The following is a 22,500-nucleotide window of genomic DNA, read 5'->3' as shown; positions in this document are numbered from 1 at the left end:
GTTTCAGACTCGTAACAGTTCAATGAACTTCCCCCAACTGGTATAGCACGATAGAAATGGCCTTTTAAAATGCAGCGTACTAAACGTTTACTATAACTTACTAAACACAAATACAACTACGATACATTATATATATATATGTATATAAATATATATATATATATATATATATATATATATATATACATATATAATTATAAATTATGTATATATTTGGGAAATACAAACGCGTTACACTAAGCATGTCGAATCACGTCTAACGTTTATACGAGGAAAATATAATGATTACTAAAGAAGGGTGCAAATCTGACGAAAAATATGAACATAACGACAACAATGTCCTTCACCTGATGTGCGCGCAGCATCACCAGAGTTATTTGCGGATCTCCATAATGTATGACCGCTGGTTCAAATTTGGTTTCTCGAAAATATTTCTTTACCGACTGCATAAACATTGCCATTATCCACACACGTTTGCCTAGAATGTAATGTGCTCTGTTATTTAAACAAAAGGGCGTAAGCGGAAAATATCCAAGAAATCAGTACAAATTCGCAGGTAATTATAAACAATGCAGGTATTTCAAACGGTGAATGTGGAATATGACGCTGTGGTACATCACCACTTTCAGGCTGCATATCCTACAGAATGAATGAATGAATGAAATGCAATGAGTGGTGACACACGGGTCAACGCACGTGGCTTGGGGATGCGTATGTGCTAGTGAACATCCCCTTAAAAACACGAGAGAGAGAGAGAGAGAGAGAGAGAGAGAGAGAGAGATGAATGAAAACACTTCCAACCCTGCCTTATTAATCGTGGCCAACCCCTCCCCCATCCCCCAAAAAGCCACCAAACCCTCCGTCTCCCCATTTCCTCCATCTGGCCACAGACCTACAGCACTTATTCCTCTCCTCCCATCCTTTCCTCTCCATCTCCTGCTACCCCCTCCCCCCATCGGCCGCCCCACTCTCCAACGAGTGAGAGCGCGTTTAACTTAACAATAGTAGGTGTTCTACTTCCTTTGCAAGTCAACACAGTAATATTTAAAATAGCCTGATTCACACAGTCACAGACAAGATGGACGCTATGTATTGCAGTGTATTGCAAATGCAGGAACAGGATTTGTCACGACAAATTCTTTTCACACTGTAGTCTTTAGTTTTCTGAATTGGCTCTCAGGCATTGGGGCTTCGTTACAGAGAGAGAGAGAGAGAGAGAGAGAGAGAGAGAGAGAGAGAGAGAGAGAGAGAGAGAGAGAGAGAGAGAGAGAATATTATTTCCTGGGAGATACTGCATTCGGTTAAATAAAATATGCACACCGCCTACTAAATGATTCTCTCTCATCTTAGCATGGGTAACCCTCATGTTTTGTATTCACCGGACTTATTATTCTGCTGCTGGAACATCTTAATCCACAGTAAGTTTCTGCAGCTACAACACAAAACGACTGCGCGAGGGCATCTAGCTATCAACCTTGCACTACGTGAAGTGATGACTGGTAAACTCAACAGAAGCCAACCTACGGTGCCATCGACTGCAGCCTGAAAAACATCTCTGATCTAAAGAGGAAACGAAATGAATGAACTCAAAAGACTCTTAACTATTACGATAACAGCCAGAATCCCCAATGCATCATATGCATATTGTTATTATTATATTAATACTACTATTATTTAAGAGCGTAAGCATACAGAAGAATTACGTCAATACATAAAAAATTGATATACATAATCTATTGAAAAATGAAAATGCAGGCGCTGTACGAAAATGATGTACCTAACTCCAATGATAGTGTCAAGAGAACTGGCTCATTTCTCGTCGAAAGCTGAATGACACAACTGCATTATTCCATCATGACTCACGAGTTCTTCTTCTCCTCCTCCTCCTCCTCCTCGCCTCCACTCATCTCATTTTGCATTGTCGGGATGCAACCACGTTGTCGTTTCCGCCATCGGATTCCTCGCAAAAGGTGTCGTTACAGGCACTTTTAATAAGGGTATTATCTCTCGTTATGTTTTTGCAGACATGGACGTATCTCTGTCTATCCGGATCTCCAAAATGCAAGCATTTTCTACAACTTAATATACACCTCGCGCATGCACACGCTGTTACGAAACCTGAATACTGTCTTATTCAAACATAATGCCAACTGAATACTAGTCTTCTGCTTCATAACAGCAAGTGTTACATTGTGAGTGACGATACTTGATTCCCAAAATATTATTTCCGCTCTACAATATTCGTATATTTACGAATGCATGATCTCATTGCAAAATCTGCTGTATTCTGCAAGTGTTACTATACAGCGGCCAAAGTGATTTTGCAAATATTTCATACTCTTTCATGCTTTCATGGAGTACTTACAATTCAATTCCAATCCCATTCGAATGCCAAGGCCTCAAAACGTACAGAGTGAGAAATCACCTCAAACGTTTCCCTGATAACTCACAATATTAACGAAGCGGTCTTAATCAAAATCACAGATAAATTTCAAACGCTCACACCAGTCAATCCGTATTCTAGGCAATTGCTTTTAAGGCTCCCTCGCTTACTTAACATGAATTATAACAATTTTTCCCACTTCACTTTAAGGATATACAGATTGTAACGATGAAAGAGTACACACAACCCCTACTACTCCCACCCCGTTGTATGTACACACACACACACACACACACACACACACACACACACACACACACACACACACATATATATATATATATATATATATATATATATATATATATATATATATATATACATGAGCTGTCTCGGGTTTGCTGATAAAACTGCAGATGTTGTTAGAGGTAACACCAGGCAGGGGAATCAGACCGAATTCACACAAGAAAGAGAAACTGGAACGCGGAGCTTCAAAAAGTGACAAGAGGTGAGGCGAGGGAAAGGCTGTAGCGTTCAGTCTATTACTGCCTACCTATGGGGAAAGCAGAAGTTTGCAGGGGAACAACTGAATAGTTGAAGATGAGTAAACATCCAAAATCTGAGATACAGATAGGAAGGGGCATTGTGGGCGAGCAGATTACTGCTTCTTGCATATGTATCTAGGTTTTCGTTTTCTACATTTCCTCGTCTTAGTTTCAGTCACTTTTGATAGGAGGACGTCTAGCTGTGTATTTCTATGAAGGGTAGCTGTCATATTATTACAACTGATAAAAGTGACCTTCCAGGAATCAGAAACAAAGGATATTTCAGGCAAAAATGAAAATTAGGAACATTTTCTGGAGATGGAAATCTCAAATAGAAGCAGTGCATTAAGCAGACCACACAAGGAAATCTATGCCTGCATGTTTTACCTCTGGATATTTATCATCGCTATCTTTTAAGTGCTATGTTATATCTCGCGAACGAAAGCCTGGTGTATTCTCTCTCTCTCTCTCTCTCTCTCTCTCTCTCTCTCTCTCTCTCTCTCTCTCTCTCTATACTCTATATATATACTATATATATATATATATATATATATATATATATATATAGATATATATATATATATATATATATATATATACTTGTATACTACATTGCTAATAATCGCAATTTCTCGATTTTGACAACTGAGTACTACTGGCATGTAAACTAGGGCGATAAAATAAAGTTACAGATAATCACAAACCATAGTATCACGGGTTAACTCTAACAAATAACGACGTTATAAAATCACCTACTACATTCTCAAAATGAAAAATAAAATTTAATGACGTGGAAATGGCAACATATCATCTTTTAGAACAAAGCCATTACAGAACCATTGAATTCATGATTGTTTTAAGACTGAAAGTTCTATAAAACTGGTTTAGCAGCAGTTGTGACAATCTTCGGTATAAAGCAAAATAAAAAAAATCAATTATATGCTGCGTACATTAGCACCCTGATCAATCAGCGAAACTAATCCTAATCAGCTTCGATCCTAATCACTATAAGCTTTCCATTAATTAAGAAGGCAAGGTAGGTACCCATGAAATATGTTATCACCGACGCTATACTTATGTCAGGAAGAGTAAGGACGCCCTAAATCTGTTCACGAAAACTAGATCACAGCAACAATCCCTTCGAATAAAGTGCTTCACTAATAAAAGCACCTGGGATATCGCATTCCAATGTACAATGGACAAAAAAAAAAGCATAAAATCCTGTTACAGTGATATAAGTCATGATTTGTATTCTTGGGGAAAAAAATAAAATAAAATAAAATAAAACTTTAGTAAATATGTAGGCCAGGATATTCGCTACACTCTTCAACCGGCCAGTGAACGCATACGCGGAACAAGTTAACAACGCTCAAAAATAAGTAAAAATAATATGCATTGCAACACTGAACGCATTGTTTCATTTCATTACCCTAGTATCTCCGTTCTATATCAAGATAAGTCAGCAAACAGGATCCCGGCCAACTAATTTATGCAGTACAGTAAATGACGTTCAAGGTAATTTACACATTTATCGTTTGATCAAACACCTGACTGCTTTGAAACGGCCCGTCAATTTGTTGTATAATTTCTATTCAGACAAACATACACCAGCCAAAGCTTATCTCATACTTACGTAACCACTCTCTATAGAGTAGACGATAACGCTATCAATTTACAACTACGTAACAAGCACAAGAACTTGTCAGATCTCATGACGTTTCTCTTTTATTTCTTATTAACGAAAGGTAGTGTAATGTTATAACGAAGCAACACGTTATTTTATACAGAAATTAATATATGCAATTTAAAGTCTTTAAAACCACCCATTACTTTAATATGTAAAATTGAAACGTGATGATCTATTTTATTTTACAGAATTAACGGGATTTCTAAACTATAATAAATATGAGCAGCATGAGCAGGTAATTCAAACATAATTGATGGTTTATTAGGGCGGAAAAAATTACGAAGGCAACAAGTAAAGTCAAGACAGCGCACGTATCGATGTTTAATAAGACATTCCAGTTTTATCTAATAATAATTACAACTCCAACAGTACCATTATGCAATGGTCACATTAAACGAACAGTCACAGAAACGTTTCAAACTTGGAAAAACATTCGATCAATGTCCTAAGACTGTTGTGAAAACGTTGGATCAAATATTAGTGTGTTCACATTTTCGCTTTCGAACATTCCAGACTTACAAGTCTGAGCATAAACACTCACGTCACGTAACGCATTACTACGCATTTGGGAGTGCAATTTCCGAGGTCAATGTACTTTTGATCCTATGTGAGACGGGCTACAAATCCAGAGCTGGAGAATTCCTGACTGAATTTGAAATGATTAAATTTTTCACCTTTCGAATTTTCGCCCCCACCTCCCTCGCCATATCAAAAGTGATCTGTCGACTTGACAGAGTAGAAGCAGTCAGTCACTGAATGGTTTCGGGGCCAAAAACTTAAACGCCCCATGGATTTAATCGCAAAGAAAATATTAACGAAAAATGAGCTTTGATCTCTGACGTGGCGGTGTGACGTAGAGGATTTCAACTTATTCTTCGAAGTGCGTGTGGAAACGGTCCTCTGCAAGTGTGTGTGGATACTATGATGGTTCATACATACACAGGTGTGAAAGGTTGTGGTCATGTGTTGATTACAGGTGTTCTTTTAGAGGTAAAAGAAATAAGAATATATTACGCGTACACTAATGCTACGCTTCAAGCAACCGCGGAACCAGCTTGATGAAATAACTACAAAAATGGCACCCTGTAGAGAAAAAAATGAACATCAGCTAAAAGCACTGAATCAAGCTAACTATTGGCAATGGATGGAGAGCTTAAGACACTATTCGTTAGATGAAGACGGCGCACGGCAAGTGCTAATTATGATGCATCTGTTGCTCTTGCCTCAGAGAAACACAAACGCCAGTTCAATCACCTGCCAACAGCACTCAGGCTGCACGGCCAGGCAGGTATTCGAAGCGATACCGTGTCAACGAACACACAGGGTAAGACGCCATGGGGCGCAGTCACTTCATAAATAACTATCAGAGGAACTACGCCAAAGGGACAATTTCTCCGAGGAACTTGTTATTCCTTTCTTAATCATTAACTTCTTCAGTCTACAAAGACAGCATACTCTAATTATGATCACATGCAGAACACATTAACCAATAATACAAAGAAACAATTATAGCAGCACATGTTGTGTACGTCAGCTGGATAAAATTTTTAATGGCAAGTGATAACGCTACTATCGAACAAACGCTACGTACGCTGAGCACTGACATCTTATTCATTAAAACTGCACAACCTTTTTCGTTTTACTTAAACACTCTTCCTTAGCCCATAATGTCACTAACCGAATATATCCATTTATCTATCGGCAGTCGATGGTGGGTTAACTGTTGGGATAGAACTAAACCAAGAATTTTGTGAATGAGAGCCAACCATGCACAACCATACACACTCACCCACACACTTCTATGAAAATATCATGCTAACATTTATTAAATATCTCACTATCACTGTATATACGTATTATATATATATATATATATATATATATATTATATATATATATATATATATATATATATATATATATATATATATATATGATATATATATATATATATATATATATAATATATTATTATATATTATTATATATATATATTAATAATAAATATATATATGTGTGTGTGTGTGTGTGTGTGTGTGTGTGTGTGACAATTCGTGGACTCTTCTGGAACTGCAAACAGATATTTATACAGCAAACAAAGCTATGAGCTAAGCTAATCAACTTTGACAGAAAGTTGAAATGTTCTATGAACTGAACCATAAAAACACTCTCTTGAATAAAAAAAGGGACATCAATAGCAATGATAACAATAGAAAGGAGTGACTACAACTACCATCATATAAAACGCCAAATTGCTGATAAAATGTTAGACAGTCACGAACGCCCAATGAACGTTGAAAGCAGATAACGACAAATGATAAAGGAGACTTGGAGTGAGTTGAGAAGCGGCCTGCGCTGCTCCGCTGGCCATACCTTACATAATAACATGTCTGCGGTTAATGTCCGACCTTGGCGCATAACAAGCATCGCTATCATCCCCCCCCCCCCCCCCCCCCGCATCTCTCTCTCTCTCTCTCTCTCTCTCTCTCTCTCTCTCTCTCTCCGCTCATCGCATTACAGTTTTTTGCGTCTTCCTTTAGCAATGTCGTCCTACCCGCTTCTACTACTAGGAAGAGACGAGTTTCTCCAAGTGGCGTTTGTCTCTGGAGTGGCTCTCTCTCTCTCTCTCTCTCTCTCTCTCTCTCATGCACTGCCGCTTCTATGGTTGCCGCGTCTCCTAAAATCCACAACACCAACTCATATCACTCTTATGCTACGTCGTCTTTGGCGACCAACCCCGACGCTTACAGCACCGAAACCGCTATTTCCTTCTCTGTTTTCGTTCCGAAATTCGGGCCACAGCCTGCCATTCTATTCTTCTTAGTGGTAACGAAATCACTACTTCTTGAATTTTAATGACTGCTGCTCGTTTGAATGCCCCATCTCGCGCTGTTTGACTCCTCACGTCTGAATTCACATCTCTGCCTACAGGGAGGTACAGCTAGGAATGAAAATAACCTAGGTTTCTTCTGGGATCTCCAAGGGGGTCTAACCCATATACTACATTTTCGACATTCCTTCTCGTTTGCTAAATAGCGGTACTACAACTTCTTCAAATCTCACGGTTCAAAATGAGAAAATAACAGAGGTTGCAAGTTCAGCAATCACATCTGTTGCTCAAGGCAAAATGCTAATATCCCTGCCATGGTTTGAAAAACATGTTCCCCTATCCCAAGTCTCCCCATCCCCCTTTTGCAATATATACGCTGGCGCGGTCTTCCTGCCCCGACAACTACTACGGTCATTAGCCTCCTAACTGCTGCTTCTGCTTCTGCTGCCGCTCTAGCCTCTGCTGCCGTTTTGTCGACGCCTCTCTCTCTCTCTCTCTCTCTCTCTCTCTCTCTCTCTCTCTCTCTATGCTCCATGACTTGCAAGCAGCTACGTCAATGTCATTGCTGCGTCATGAGCAGCAAGCCTCATGTTGCTCCTGCTGCTTACGTAACCGCACGCCGAGGATTCAGGCAATCTTTTGCCTCTGGGCCATTGGTAACACTTGTTGCTTAGCGCATTATCAATCAAAACTCTCTCTCTCTCTCTCTCTCTCTCTCTCTCTCTCTCTCTCTCTCTCTCTCTCTCTCTCTCTCTGCATAACGCAACGCAAACACTACAGCGAAACAGCGAATGCTCGAAGAACGTCCATTTTCCAGGAACAGCAAGTCGTCGTCGAAAACAAATAAAACACAAATTTTTTAAAAATAAAACCGTTCTACAAATAAAACATTATAAGAAACTTGTATACAATACTGTGTGATAATCAAAGAATGCTATTTTCTATTTAATTTCTAATTTGGACATTCAAGCACATCTCAAACAAACGCTTAAAATATCTAAAAATGCACTCTGAAAGCGGAAAAATATACACCGGACGATACCTCATATTTGTATTGAACTGAAGCCTGCTGAGTATGCCTAATGGACGATAGCAGGACGTGAGAAGAGGCAGTCACAAAATAATGTGAAGTGAGGAAAATGTGTGCGTGAGGTTCTGAAGAGATTTGAATCATCTATGAGGCCATGGCGGGAAGAACGCATGAAGGGATTGTTGAGGCAACTCTCCTTTATGGGAGTAAAGTATGGATGCTGAGTGTGTGTGAAACAAAAAAGAGGGTGAAACTGTTGATATGAATCGTTTGTATAGTACTACATGCCACAGAAAAGGAAAGAGAGGGTAAGAAATGTAAATATGTAGTGGTAGTAAAACAGTACAGTAGAGAAGATGAATGAGAGTATTTTGGGTGGTTAAGTCAAGTGGTAAGAAAGGAAGGTAATAAGTTGGTGAAAAAGTGCACAACTGTAAGGGGAAAAAGGAAAAGGAGAACTAAAAAGGGTTGCAAGACTGGTTGAAAGAGGTACTGGAAAGGAAGGACCTGACACTAGCAGGTGTAAAAGTACGTCCGACTTATTTGTGAATTCCGCAGTGTGTACAGGGGGTTCGTATCTTTGCTGATGAACCTTCTATATAATCTGTAAGAGGGTAGTGCTCAGGGGTTTAACAGCACAAAGGATTCTTCCACAACTAAGTGATGAATATGGAGCTGCCGGTGGTGGTGTATGTAGACTGGCGCTACTTTTTTTTTTCTTCTCTCTCACAAAGAAGGGGTCAATGTTTTGATAAATACTTGTGTATAAACGATAAGAGAGATAAAGAGGCAGAAAGACATTTTGTCTCTAATACTACTTAACTGAATGAGTTACAATACTGAGCGTCGGCAAGGTAGCCAATGGAGAATTATAAACAAGTGTTGCCCGCAACGCCATTGTCATGCGCAAATGAGAGACGTAGGAGATAGCGAAGAATTCTATACGATAAAGAAAGGCCAGTTCTTCGACTACATAAAAGCTGTTATACACAGAAGCCGAAGAAACAGTTTATTGATAGAGCATAACAGCATAACAAGCGACCCGAACGCGGTATGCGTAAAGTATACTGGAAAACAAATAAATTTCAGAGTCAAACCTCAGACAAACGTATATGTATTGTAGCCTCCGAAAAAAGCTTTGAGCACAGAAAGGTACTCAGTCCTCAGAAGAATAACCGAATACAGCACATTTTATTTCAACATATCGTCACGTGAATGTTTGTGTATATGACAGATGACGATACAGGCACTCACAAACGTCACCAGATGTGGAAAAAAAAGCAGTAGGACTTCATGAGAAACGGATTGAGGACGCAGAAGCCAAACCAGGGAGCCATTCCCCCCCCCCCCCCCTCCCTAAAGCGGATTTAAGTTCTTGGTAATCCCCCTGCATCCCCCTAAAACACACCTTTCCATTCTCGTACCATCTCATCCCAAGAGAATCCCTGCGAGCAATGTTATATGATTCATTGACTTCAAGTTATCGCCGTCAGAAACCAACAAAAAAAGCTTGACCTCCACGGGTATCGAAAACGACCGGTTTGTGAATAAGGAAAAAATGAAACAACATTTCAGGGCGATTTCTTGTCAAGGCCTCACTCTCGTTTCCAAAGGGGCCTCGGATAAGACTACTTCACTACAAAAACTGATGCCGATTTCTAAAATCCTGAGGATAGATAGATAGGGTCAAAACGATTTTACCAGGTCTTTCCTTCGTTTTGAAACGTTAAATCTTTGTTGGACATATATGCTCTCTGAGCCTTATGAAACGAACACTTCAAAATAAAAAGGGAGATCAGTCAATACCTGGCTATGGCACACCATTACATGAACTCTATGTACGATAAAACTTTAAAAAATACTTCTTTTGTCTAGTTCGTCTGGTATGCAAAGAAGCAGTCAGGATATCTAATCTGTATATAATTTCTATATATCTGTTTAATGAGGTGAAGGTTAGACAGTCATTTCCATTTCTCTTTGCGTAATGATGGAATAAATATTGAAATCACAGGGTTTCAAAAGTCAGCATCGTCTCTAGCACGGACCTCTAAGTATCAGAGGATTTCTGTATCTACAAAGAGAGAGAGAGAGAGAGAGAGAGAGGAGAGAGAGAGAGAGAGAGAGAGAGAGAGAGAGCTTATTTAGGAAGATGAGCTTTTGGGCGATCAATCCCGGCCTAAATTCTGTGTCGTTGAATAGGGCATCAAAGGCGCAATGAGCTTTAACTCGCGCTCAATCATGCAATCGATGTCTGAAAGTGGGCTGCTCTGCCACTACAAGAAGTCGCGGATATGCAGCTACATCAGCAGCCATTTTATTAAGTTCTCAGAAATTAATGCTATTCTCTCTCTCTCTCTCTCTTCTCTCTCTCAATTTTTTGCTGCTGCCGCTGGGGCGACAAATCGGACGTAAACTGGGGGGTCACAAGTATAACTACCAACGATAGTAAAGAACAAATAAAAGACTCACCTATACACAGGTTGTCCATCTATTCGAGATGTAAAAAGGGGATACCCGTACAAATTAGCAAGAACGCATATGCTATGCTTAAGCATAACCCTTTAAATATATATATACATATATATATATATATATATATATATATATATATATATATATATAATATGTCTGTGTGTGTATGTGAGAGAGAGAGAGAGAGAGAGAGAGAGGAGAGAGAGAGAGAGAGGAGAGAATCACAGAATTGCACCTGTTTGACCTTTCCATCATGAGTCTTCACATATGGGATTTAATCTAAAAAAAATATATATAGATCGTTATATATATATATATATATATATATATATATATATATATAATATATATATACATACATATATATACCAGCATTTGAGTAAATCAAAGTATGCTTCAGTCAGTATTATATTCAGAGCAAGTGTTACTTTCACAGTAAAATATATGCTTTGATAGCATAAAAGGGAAACTAAGAGAAATGATTCTAAGAAAAGAAAAAAACAAATGGAAAAAAATTATATACATTAACCCCTATGCTGGTGCAAGAACCTTAGAGATATCGAGAAAACTATCGTAACTCTTCATCTTTGAACAATTAGCAACTTATTGCGATTTGCATATGCAATGGGAGACACATGGCGGAAAAATTCCTTAAAGGTAGTGATTTTTGGGGGGACAGAGATTCGAAATGAGGTAGAGTCCCTCGCAAAGGGGGAAGTATCGTCACCCTACCTATTAAGCACATGTTAAAAGCTAAATCTATCAGCGCCTAACGGCTTCTCTTCCGCAAGCAGACGTGATAACTCTGGTATAAACAACGCCAAAAATATCACCACTAAACGTTAAATATCTTTAAATAGTGAATCGATTTGTAATCACGCTGCTGTGAATTTGTAAAAAAAAAATGGACATAAAAAAGAAATATAATAATAATAATAATAATAATAATAATAATAATGAAAATGAATGCTTACAAACTGACAATTTATAATGCTGTACAACAACAACAACAACAACAACAATAATAATAATAATAATAATAATAATAATAATAATAATAATAACAATAACAATAACAATAATAATAATAGCTATCATTTACAAATCACTTAGTAAACTGCAGTGTTGGAACAGAATGATAAAGTACAAAGCCTGATAATGAGATATGATGTTAATGAGACCCAACGAACAAAGTAGTAAAACCAGAGGCTGTAGACTGATAGAACAAAGATATGCTGATCATCGCATACATAACACAACGCAACACGAAAGTTACAAAACACAAACATGACTTCAGACAGAAACGCATACATATTAATAAACGGACGGAGACACACACAACTACATGCATTATGCCGACTCCCTTCTGTCAGAAAGTTAAACATCAATCACAGAGCACAGAGAGAGGCCGTGACAATTCTCAAGATGAGCGGAGCCTCTCCGGATGTACTGAATTTAGGTGATTTTGCTGGTAATCGATAACATTATATATATATATATATATATATATATATATATATATATATATAATATATATATATATATACATACACACACATTATACACACACACACACACACACACATATATATATATATATATATATATACTATATATATATATCTTATATATATTATAGGTTATATATATATATAGGAGAGAGAGAGAGAGAGGAGAGAGCGAGAGGAGAGAGAGAGAGAGAGAGAAACTGAAAAGAAAGTAATTTTTCCTGACGGACTTAAGAAATCTTTCATACAAGTTTCAATTAATAAATGGTAAATGTGCGACTTTTCAACGAATTTACTTATATTCTGAGCTACTTTAATCATTCTTAATATATACCTATATAAATATATATATATATATATATATATATATATATATATATATATATGTGTGTGTGTGTGTGTGTGTGTGTGTGTGTGTGTGTGTGTATGTATGTATGTATACCTCACAGCACAGAGTTCCAGAGGCTAACTCAAACATTGTTTATTGTGGTGTTCTGCGACGCGGGCAGGCATTCCTAGAGGGCAAGAAGTCAGGGAGATCAGCCAAAGGAGCAATGACATCATCACGATCACATTATCAGAAGACTGTTGTTGTTCAAGGCTTATCTTGTGCCTCCTTCGCTTCCCCATACAGAGAAGTCGTTTAATTAATAGTCGTCCAAGAATTGAGCCAAATGACAAAATAAACCGTGGAGAGGGTTAGTCATCTCTGTTAGTCTCCGAAATAACCACTCTTAATAATATCGACTGAGGGAGGGAGGGAGGAACTCGCCGAGTGACTTCCGTAACTTTTCATTATTCACAGCCCCAAAATTCGGGATTGAAGAGGTTTATAATAGTTGCCGCAAATGATTAGAAAGAGAAAGAAATGATTAATTGGTAACATAGTAACAACAATTACCTTTGAATATGAGCTGGTAACCTTAGTAACATTCGCAAACACTGCTTCTGCTGCTGCACCTAGTACCTTCTTCCCCTCTGATTCCTCCTTTTATCGCAATTGTTTTCCTTCCCCGCTCGCCTGCCTTCACCTCTCCCCCTATCTGTCCCCCTCAATGGTGGAGAAGAATAACAAACTACGCACATACAGCGATCATTGCCCCCTTACACTAACTCACCCCCCAACGTCTTTCAGCCACATCACAAGCACGCACACACACACGCACACACACAAACGTACGTATACAAACACACACACCTGAGGTTGGAAAGGGGGTGAAGGGGAGTAAGGAAGGAGAAATGGATAGGGAGGTGGTCGGGGGTGAAGGTGTGGGAGGAGGGTAAAGAGTTGGAGGAAGTATGGGAGGTGGTGAGTGAGAGAGAGATGGCTGGTAGAGCCAGTAATGGCACATGGAGGGGGCAGGGGCAGGGGGCAGGCGGGAGAAGCCGGATTGCTTGTAGTGACAGGTGTATGGGATGGGGAATTAGGACGGGGACGGGGGCGGGGGAGGGGGTGAGTTGTCGAGGAGAGGTCATTAAACCATCTAGGGAGGAACAGCCAGGTCGATTTAATTGGCCCAGCAAGAAGGTCGATAATGTCACACCCGCATTACATTTGCATGTGTGAATGTACAAGATACGACACAAACAACGAAGAAATCAGTAAAAATAAATAAATACATGTAGAGAGAGAGAGAGAGAGAGAGAGAGAGAGAGAGAGAGAGAGAGAGAAGGAGCGAGCAACGTGCATGACTGGAGGGAAGTTGCATGAGCCGCGGCGGGTGTATGGGCGATGAAGGGAGGGAGGGGAGGGTTTCGGTGGGCAGTGATTAGACAGTTTGGGGGGTATGTAGGGAAGGGAGACGGGGATATTTACCCCTAGCTCTACTCAAAGAGCCCCTGCCCCCTGCCCCCTTCCATCCGCCAAACACCTTCCACCAACTCGGCCATCGTCTGCCGGTTTGAAAAGAATGCAAGCGAAGTCAAATCCGGTTAGAGAGACTTGTTGTGGTTGCCTGTTTACAAGAAGTCCCTTTTTAATGGTCTTTCATCCTTATTGCGTCTCAGACGATTCTTCACATTTCACGCCTTCTCTTCATTTCATTTTTAAAGATGACCCAAACAAGCTGGGCTAATAAATCGCGTCACTAAATTAGATCATATATAATAGTCGTCACTTTTCCCGGACAGTGGCTTCATTAACGCAGACCAGCGCAGGAGTATATAGTTCTCCTCGATTCAACGTTAGCTATCCAGGCGTCCCATAGATTTGTATGCAACGTAGCTGCCACTTTGTTTAAAAATATTTCTCTTATTATCAATGCGTGAACTTGAAAAACTTCGTATATCAATCTACACTGAAGGGGGTTATAAGTTCTGTCATCGTAGAAAAATGAATTTCCAGACGAGATCAATATAATTCTAAAGTTCAAATACCTATAACTACTGCAATGAACTGGCACAATGGAAAGTTTTCAAGTCAAACCTTAATCAAGTGTATTATTAACAATTCCTTTGACTCGTGCTCATTAATAGCTACATCCGTATCTACATTTTCCGTTCTCAGAAAAGAAAAGAAAAAAAAAACCAGCAGCAGTTACGCCGTTATTGATCAAACCTCCGTTTTCTGACCAAACTTGCCCTTAGCACTTCTTGTTTGCTCATTCATTATGGAGTTCCTTAAACTAACGACAGATGTTTCTAACTGGCCTATGGTTAATGGAAAAGTACTGGTTTACTTTTACGAATACATTATCAACGGCGACGCTTGCTTTCACAAACATCCCGGGGAGTTTTAATCCTGCTTTTTACATTGCTTTTTTCTTTATAATGCAGCTCTTTCCTAATGACGCAAAGTTTACAACTCGGCCAGAAAATAAGCTACATTCTCATCTTTTTCGGACCTTTCCAAACAAAGTTCTCTCTCTCTCTCTCTCTCTCTCTCTCTCTCTCTCTCTCTCTCGTGTACGCAGCCAGCCTCACCTTTCCAAGAAATGGTAATCTTGAGGCATATATAGAATTTTCGTCCGTTCCTACAGCACTGGAATACCAAGTTATTTATACTTTTCACATCTTAGGTTTCTCTATCCAATATTCAGTATTTGGATGCCTTTGGGAAGCGACCCTGCTTCAAAATTCCCGCCTTACTTTTAATTACAAAGTTGTCTTAAAAATGTCCTTACTTTCATTCACCTAACTCTTTCGAAATTCTTGTTCTGCTTCTTAATTCCTATCTCAATGTTCCCAAAATCCATTTTTAGCTATCAAATGAGAGTAAATTCCTAATAACCCATTAAAAACAGCCTCATCTCTAGCAAATTTATATATAGATCCCTTGCTTTTCGTCTAGCATCTATTATCTGACAATTTTCTTCCTTGTTTCTCTCAGACCTCTATGTCTCTTTGGTAAGCTTGAAAATATTCTTACTCGGAATTCTGTTCACCCCTCTCTCTCTCTCTCTCTCTCTCTCTCTCTCCACACACAATTAATATATATATATATATATATATATATATAATATATATATATATATATATATATATATATATATATGTATATATATATATATATATATATATATATATATATATATATATATATATATAGCCAAATGTCAATGGACACTTCCTGCCAGCTTAAGTGCTTTAAAAATTTGGTATCTAGAAAATGTACTCTATTTTTCGATGCCCACACTGCATTCAAAGCTCCGTTCCTAGTTGCTAACCCTCAAGGGTCTACAGCATTTCTTTCCTGTTTTCGACACACGGAATTTCCAGCAGCCTAATCTACTCCGTTCTCCATTGTCTTCCAAATGCAGCACTGTCCATTCTCCCAAAAGCCTTGATCTCTCCTAAGCTATGAAGTCTTCAATGCTTATTCTTTGGTTCGGATTCATTTAAACTTACGTTTAATCTGTGAATCTTTCCAATATTTTTCAGGATTTCGAGTAACACCTTATCAAATACATCTACATGTTCGACCTGGATAGCTTTAACTTTTCCCATTTCCGAGTTTTGATTTTCTTCGAATTTCCTTACCCGCTTCGAAGTCCATCTATCTTCCAAATCATGGGCCACTTCAATTACCTTTCTAATTGTTACCTACTCAAGAAATATGCACGAGGCTGCAAATGCAACGCTATATATATCATCTGTCTTGTTGGCTCTCCCATGACAGCCCCTATTCAGCGTCACCACCCACCACCATTTACCCCTCTCATTCACAGCCTACCAGTCTCGAATAATTTTAAATAAACCAGTCATTCAAACAAATTTAGATACCAGCGAGAGCTTGCTTAACCCAATCCTCGTCACGTCATAACATCATCGGAACGAGAAGCGGCTTCTGTCACTGAACTGATAGACCAAATCTTAGTGGTGGTTGGTAATGAAGTCACTGGAAAAAGTCACAGTTATGTGTAGGAAAAAGCTACAAGGAAAAAAGTCACAATAATTTATGGTTTCAATTAAGCTAATAAAACGGAAAATATTTTGGAACTTTCCTAGATAGTGACCCCAAGGGTTTTCGGGGGTCATTATCTGGGCTAATATTTCTTAGGGTCATTATCTCTATGATATTTACAGTATTTTGTTTATGTTTTCACGGTCATCCCCCAAAGGGACTTGTACTAATCACGCCGCAAAGGTGGATACATACCGGGTTAAAACCCTTTTGGGGGTCACTGTCTAGAAAAGATGAATGTGACTTTTTCTGTGACGTTTTGACTTGACTTTTTTTTTTCTTTCTATCACCTGGATTCATCTCAGTAGAGTAGCCCCAAGATCTCAAACTACCTAGAGTCAAGGTCACACTACTTACAATTTGACTAATTTGCTCTAGTATAGTTTTATGCCTGTAAAGCAAGTAGTTAGGTGGGAGGCAGCTTGGTTGGGGCTTTAAACTGGTCGTATAACGTAGTCAGACAAGTGGAGGGCAAACGAAGGGCAATCTAAAAGCTACAGTATATGCGTCATACGGTCGCTGTTGGTAGGCTTACTCCAGGATCATTCATTTATCATTTTATTTGTCTGTTTTCTATATTGACACACTAAACAGTTTTCCCTCAGCTACACAAAAGCTACAAAATCCTGAAGCAAATAAGTTTTGACGAAAGTATTTCAGGAAAGGCTGAAAACCACAAATAAGAACGAGGCGACCGCAGCTCCTAATCACCAAACATTTCTTTGCTATGAATTAATTACATGCGTCAAAAACAACAAACATTCAAAGCATCACAATTAGAATTCTGAAAAGGACACCTTGTCCAAACTCAAGAGGCGTGATTGAAGAACCAGCTGTCCTCCGGAAATAATAACAAAGCGGTGAATTCCTGTGTTGTAGTAAAAGAGTTACATAAGAGCAGAGGCTTTTTTGTCTGGTTGCCTTTGCAGTCATCATACACACGCCACCACATCCCGCTCAGCAACGACTTTTACCACACCTCAATTCTACACATATATAATTAAATCATTTCTACTTTAGAAGAACCTTTATAAAGAAAACAGAGGATGTTCATGATTAAAACTTACAATAAGTAAAGCGCAAAATTAATAAAGCAATGGCAATCAAAGCATAAACAGTAAAGCCGAGGAAGAGAGGGGCATTGAGTAAAGCACTGTCTCTACGAGACAAGACGCTTCATTCGGGTCACCCATCTCGACCAGTGGTGTGTGTGTGTGTGTGTGTGTGTTTGGGTTGACGGTGACATAACCATGAGACAAAAACAAAAGAAAAGAAAAATGCTTTTGCCCGAAGGCCAACCTCATCTCTTACACCTTTAGCTGATTCCTTATTCGACGACGTGTTCACTGTTACTGCCTTCAAGCAATGTACACAGATCGACCGTACGATTGGTTACCGGCAACAAGTCTCGCTAAGGGTTATCTTATAATAAATATTGGCTGCGAAGTCGAATGATTTTTCCACCTTCAAGTTGTTTTTGTCTCACCAGTGCTTTGTATAATATTTAATAATTGAAAATTTTCCATCTAAAAATGCAAATATTTCTCGGGAAGAATTGCAAACGCAGAAAAAGGATTTGAGAACGAAGCAACACCCTGTCAGTTTTTCTAACCGCATAAATTGTCATGTCAACATTTTTTTATCCAATCACCCCTGAAAATAGTGACTATTTTTTGCATGGAAGAGATATCATTACCTGTTTAATCAAAGGTCTCAGAAAATGTGAAGTTTTGCTTCTGCGCAAAGCTTTCTTACATCTGATGCGCATTAATGAACACTCGTTAAGTCTTCAAGAGGTTATTAAAATGAAAATATGAACTACCAAGTCACGCATTCTGATTATCGCTTGATAACACTGAACTGCTGAATCTCAACAGGGTTCCAGTGGCCAGATAACCTCAATATCGCTACCTCAAAGTGGAATGTCCGACGACACATAAGGCGACGCATCGACCAGAATCATTAAATCCCTATGATACCTCAGGCAGGAAGTTATCGACAGACTTTGACCACTGCCTTAAAATACCTCTATTCCTTCATTTCAGACGAAACTACTTGCTTTATGTAAGGCAAAATGAAGAACTGAAGCTTTAGTAACATTTAAAAAAATCTACGATTCTTGTGTATGTATTTATCATTCTTTGAAGAATTATAGAAAAATCAAAGCAATATCAAAGATAGCAGTCAACTGAAGTTATCAAAAAGGACCACAGGTGCTCTAGTCGGTTTATAACTTCTAAAACAAATAAAACGAATGCAATGCATTTTAAGCAGCTTGACGCTCTACTACTGTACGATTCTTGGAGGTCACTGACAATATTCTGTATGCATGCATCACTGTCATGTTCACCACAATAAGAGCCGGCAAAACTCTACGAAAAACATTTCTGAGGGCTAGAAGTTGTAAAAATGGCTGAAACAGGAATTACTTTAGGTCAGCATCACGAAGTATGATGATTTACTGCATTTCCTTCCAGAGTTGATAAACCCCTTCCTTTACATAGCGATTCACGTATATCTTGCAGTTCTAATAATGAACGATATCGAAAGACAGGGAGACTGCTTCTACATTCTCTGTTCCCATTAAACGGCTACCTGTTGCGAGCGTGTCCTCATGAGACGAGAGAAATGTAAAGTTCAGGCAAATCGTGGATGCAGGGCAAGGTCAATTTGCCCAGCGAGTATTTCTCAAACACATGAACAACAGCAACAATAATAGCACCACCTGTAGGTCAACTCATAAATCATGAGCTGAGTCCCATAAGCATTACCCATGGCGAATTCCTCTTACATCACTGCGTAGCATCTCATCCTATCTTCCATCCGCCTCCTCCCCTACTGCTGCTGATAAAATAGGAGGGGAGGAGTTACACCTTATTACGTTACCCTTAATTAGAGAATGCAATGAGAGCATGAACCTCCTAAAGGTTCCCCTTATAAGGCGAAGGGACCCCAAGTCACTACATAACTAATAAGTCAGTAATGAAATAAATAAACAGACTACAATGATAATGTATGCGAGAAGGACGCAACGGGTTTTTTAATGTCACACAAGACTGGTGTTATCAATGAAAATTATGTGTCCAAAGGAGCTTATCGTACGAAAATACTCGAAAACGCTTGTATTCCAACATGGAAAATAAAACACATATCACACATATACAAATCAGAGCGCCCATGTACACATACATACAAATATATATCTATGAGAATAAACCAGACAGCATATTGTACAATTCCGTTTATACTAAATAACATGAAACTGACGTCCACTCCTACAGTGTCCTCATTCACACCATGGCCACCTCAAAACCCCACCTAAAGCATTCTTGGTGGTAATAAATAACTTTCTACATAAAACGCGATCCATACCCTCATAGAAGAGTAAATAAAATCAGTAGCATCTATTTGTTTGCAGGGACAAACTCTTTTAATCTACCTTACACTATACAAAAAGACAAAGCACTTGAAACAAAATAAAACAAATGACTGAAACTGTCCAGAACTATCCCCATGCAGAGATGGCACTGCAAACAAGCTACCGGAAGCTTTAAACGCAGAATACATATTCAGATGCGCGGGATCATCATTTCTAAACAAATGATAATAAAGATACGTGCAAATACGTCATAACTTTACATCTGAAAAAGAAAAAATATAAGCGTAGTACTCGAAGATAACAGGAATACAAAAACCAAAATACATTCGGGTTTTAGAATGATAAAGGAGTGCTGTTAAGTGAATTTAGAATTCCTATACTTTCCATGAAAAAGTTTTACTGATTTCAGGCCCGAAAAAGATCTCAAGACACCTGATCATCTGAACCTGAATAATGAAAGCATTTCCACAACACAACTGCTAAGCACATAATTGAGCGCAACATTTCCATTGTCATACAATGCGTGTAGGTATCAAAATAAAACACTCCCTTCAAAGAGTTAAACTATTAAGGATTTACGATTTTTTGTTTGCCTTGCAACAAAGCTATATTCATAGAGAGAGAGAGAGAGAGAGAGAGAGAGAGAGAGAGAGAGAGAGAGAGAGAGAGAGAGATTATGACTCACCCGAGATAGATTTTATCCAAGCTCTTAAAAACCCTTAATGTTGGCGAAGGAGAGGTGAAGACTAAAAGCAGGGGGAAGGGGGAAGGGGGGAAACTGACGACTGAAAACACTAAAGACGAATGATGGTCGAGATAACGAATCGTGCATAAATGTTACATTCCAACGTTGCCCCAGAGAGAGAGAGAATGCCTCGTGCTTCCCACTGAATACTGAAGCCCTCAAGCAAAAGCAAACAGGAGGGAGAAGCACCAAGATCACTTTGTTAAGGAGCGATATTGTTGCTCAAGCCACATGCATCCATGAATGCAAAATCAGGAGATAGGCCTAAACACCCGCCATGAATGCAAAATCAGGAGTTAGGCCTAAACACCCGCTATGTGAATTCCACTTCAATCAAATTATTTCATCTTTTGAAAATCATTTACACTCATGAAAACTTATTGTTTTTTTTCAATAACGCATGAGATGAAAATGCTTGCATTTAAAAAAAAAATTTGAGGACTGCACGCCTTTGAAAAATGTGGTAATAAACTCAGATATTTTATCTGTGGCGTTCACAAAAGATGTTTTTTTCAAATTATAAATATGCAAAATACCCTCAAAAGTCGTGCCCATTGCAGACAACGCCCACGGACCAACCCACAATGACTTAAAACCATGAAGAGAGAGAGAGAGAGAGAGAGAGAGAGAGAGAGAGAGAGAGAGAGAGAGAGAGAGAGAGAGAGAGAGAGAGAGACTCATCAAATCAGCAATTACGAGGGTAGAATCATTTTACTTTTATACCACTGGCCTACGCGCTTTTTCCACATTTGCCAGCAATTAAATGAGTTCGGATTGCTGCCCTCTCTTCTTACTGTGCCAAGGTGTTTAAAATATGCATCTCTCTTGTCAATCTAATATATGAACAACACTTCTACGTGAAACGTTTAAACTCAACGTTTGGATGGCTGACACTCACGTTTTCATACGAAAAAGCAGGCTGTTTTCACAAGTATCCACCGTTGTATTTCTTTTCTATTCACACTGTCACTTTAAGCTACGGTACCCTCATGAAACGGCAAAAAGAAAAAAAAAACTAAGTAAATACCGGAATAACCGTAGGTTACCCGAAGAACTATTGTCTCTTCGATGTTTGAAATCAACAAATCACCACTGTCACGTTTATTTACTTCACATTCTGTAAGTCTAGGATGCTCATTAATAAATATAAACTACGTCGACGAGAAAACACAAGGACGTAACGTAAACATGAATGGAAGGATCACTTACCTCGCGCGCAGAGTAGTCCAACGTGTCGACGTTAATGATGATGATGATGATGGTTGATGATGTGTGTGCCTGTGTGTAAATCTGCCGAGAGAGTGACTGAGAGTTTCAGATCCCCAGCTCCCACAGTACTGGAGTCACACAGGTGTTTCCACCCCGACCACAGATGTTCATTCCAGCACCACACTTGTTCTGCTAGAGTTCCAGGTGTGGTGTGATGGGGTTATACGAGAGGGCCAGTGATGGAAAAGGGAATGAAAGGGGCCTGGGATATATCATCCGTTGGGTGAAAAAGAGAAACATCTATACATAT

At 38.9% G+C, this 22,500-nt stretch overlaps 1 protein-coding gene across 2 annotated transcripts in view; it reads right to left on the bottom strand.

The window, feature by feature from the left end:
• LOC135217745 (protein abrupt-like) overlaps positions 1-22,326 on the bottom strand; it is a 275,548-nt gene extending 253,222 nt beyond the window's left edge. Inside the window, exon 1 of one of the 2 annotated variants that reach the window (XM_064253749.1) lies at positions 22,191-22,326. The gene's annotated coding sequence lies outside the window, so the exon portion shown is untranslated. The remainder of the gene's footprint in view (positions 1-22,190) is intronic. The other variant, XM_064253748.1, reaches the window with a different exon arrangement.
• Positions 22,327-22,500: the final 174 nt, after the last annotated feature.

The sequence above is a fragment of the Macrobrachium nipponense genome, chromosome 7 (genome assembly GCF_015104395.2).
Source record: "Macrobrachium nipponense isolate FS-2020 chromosome 7, ASM1510439v2, whole genome shotgun sequence".
Taxonomy (NCBI): Eukaryota; Metazoa; Arthropoda; class Malacostraca; order Decapoda; family Palaemonidae; genus Macrobrachium; species Macrobrachium nipponense.
Note: the sequence above shows the minus strand (reverse complement) of the source record. Positions and strands in the feature narration are given on the sequence as shown.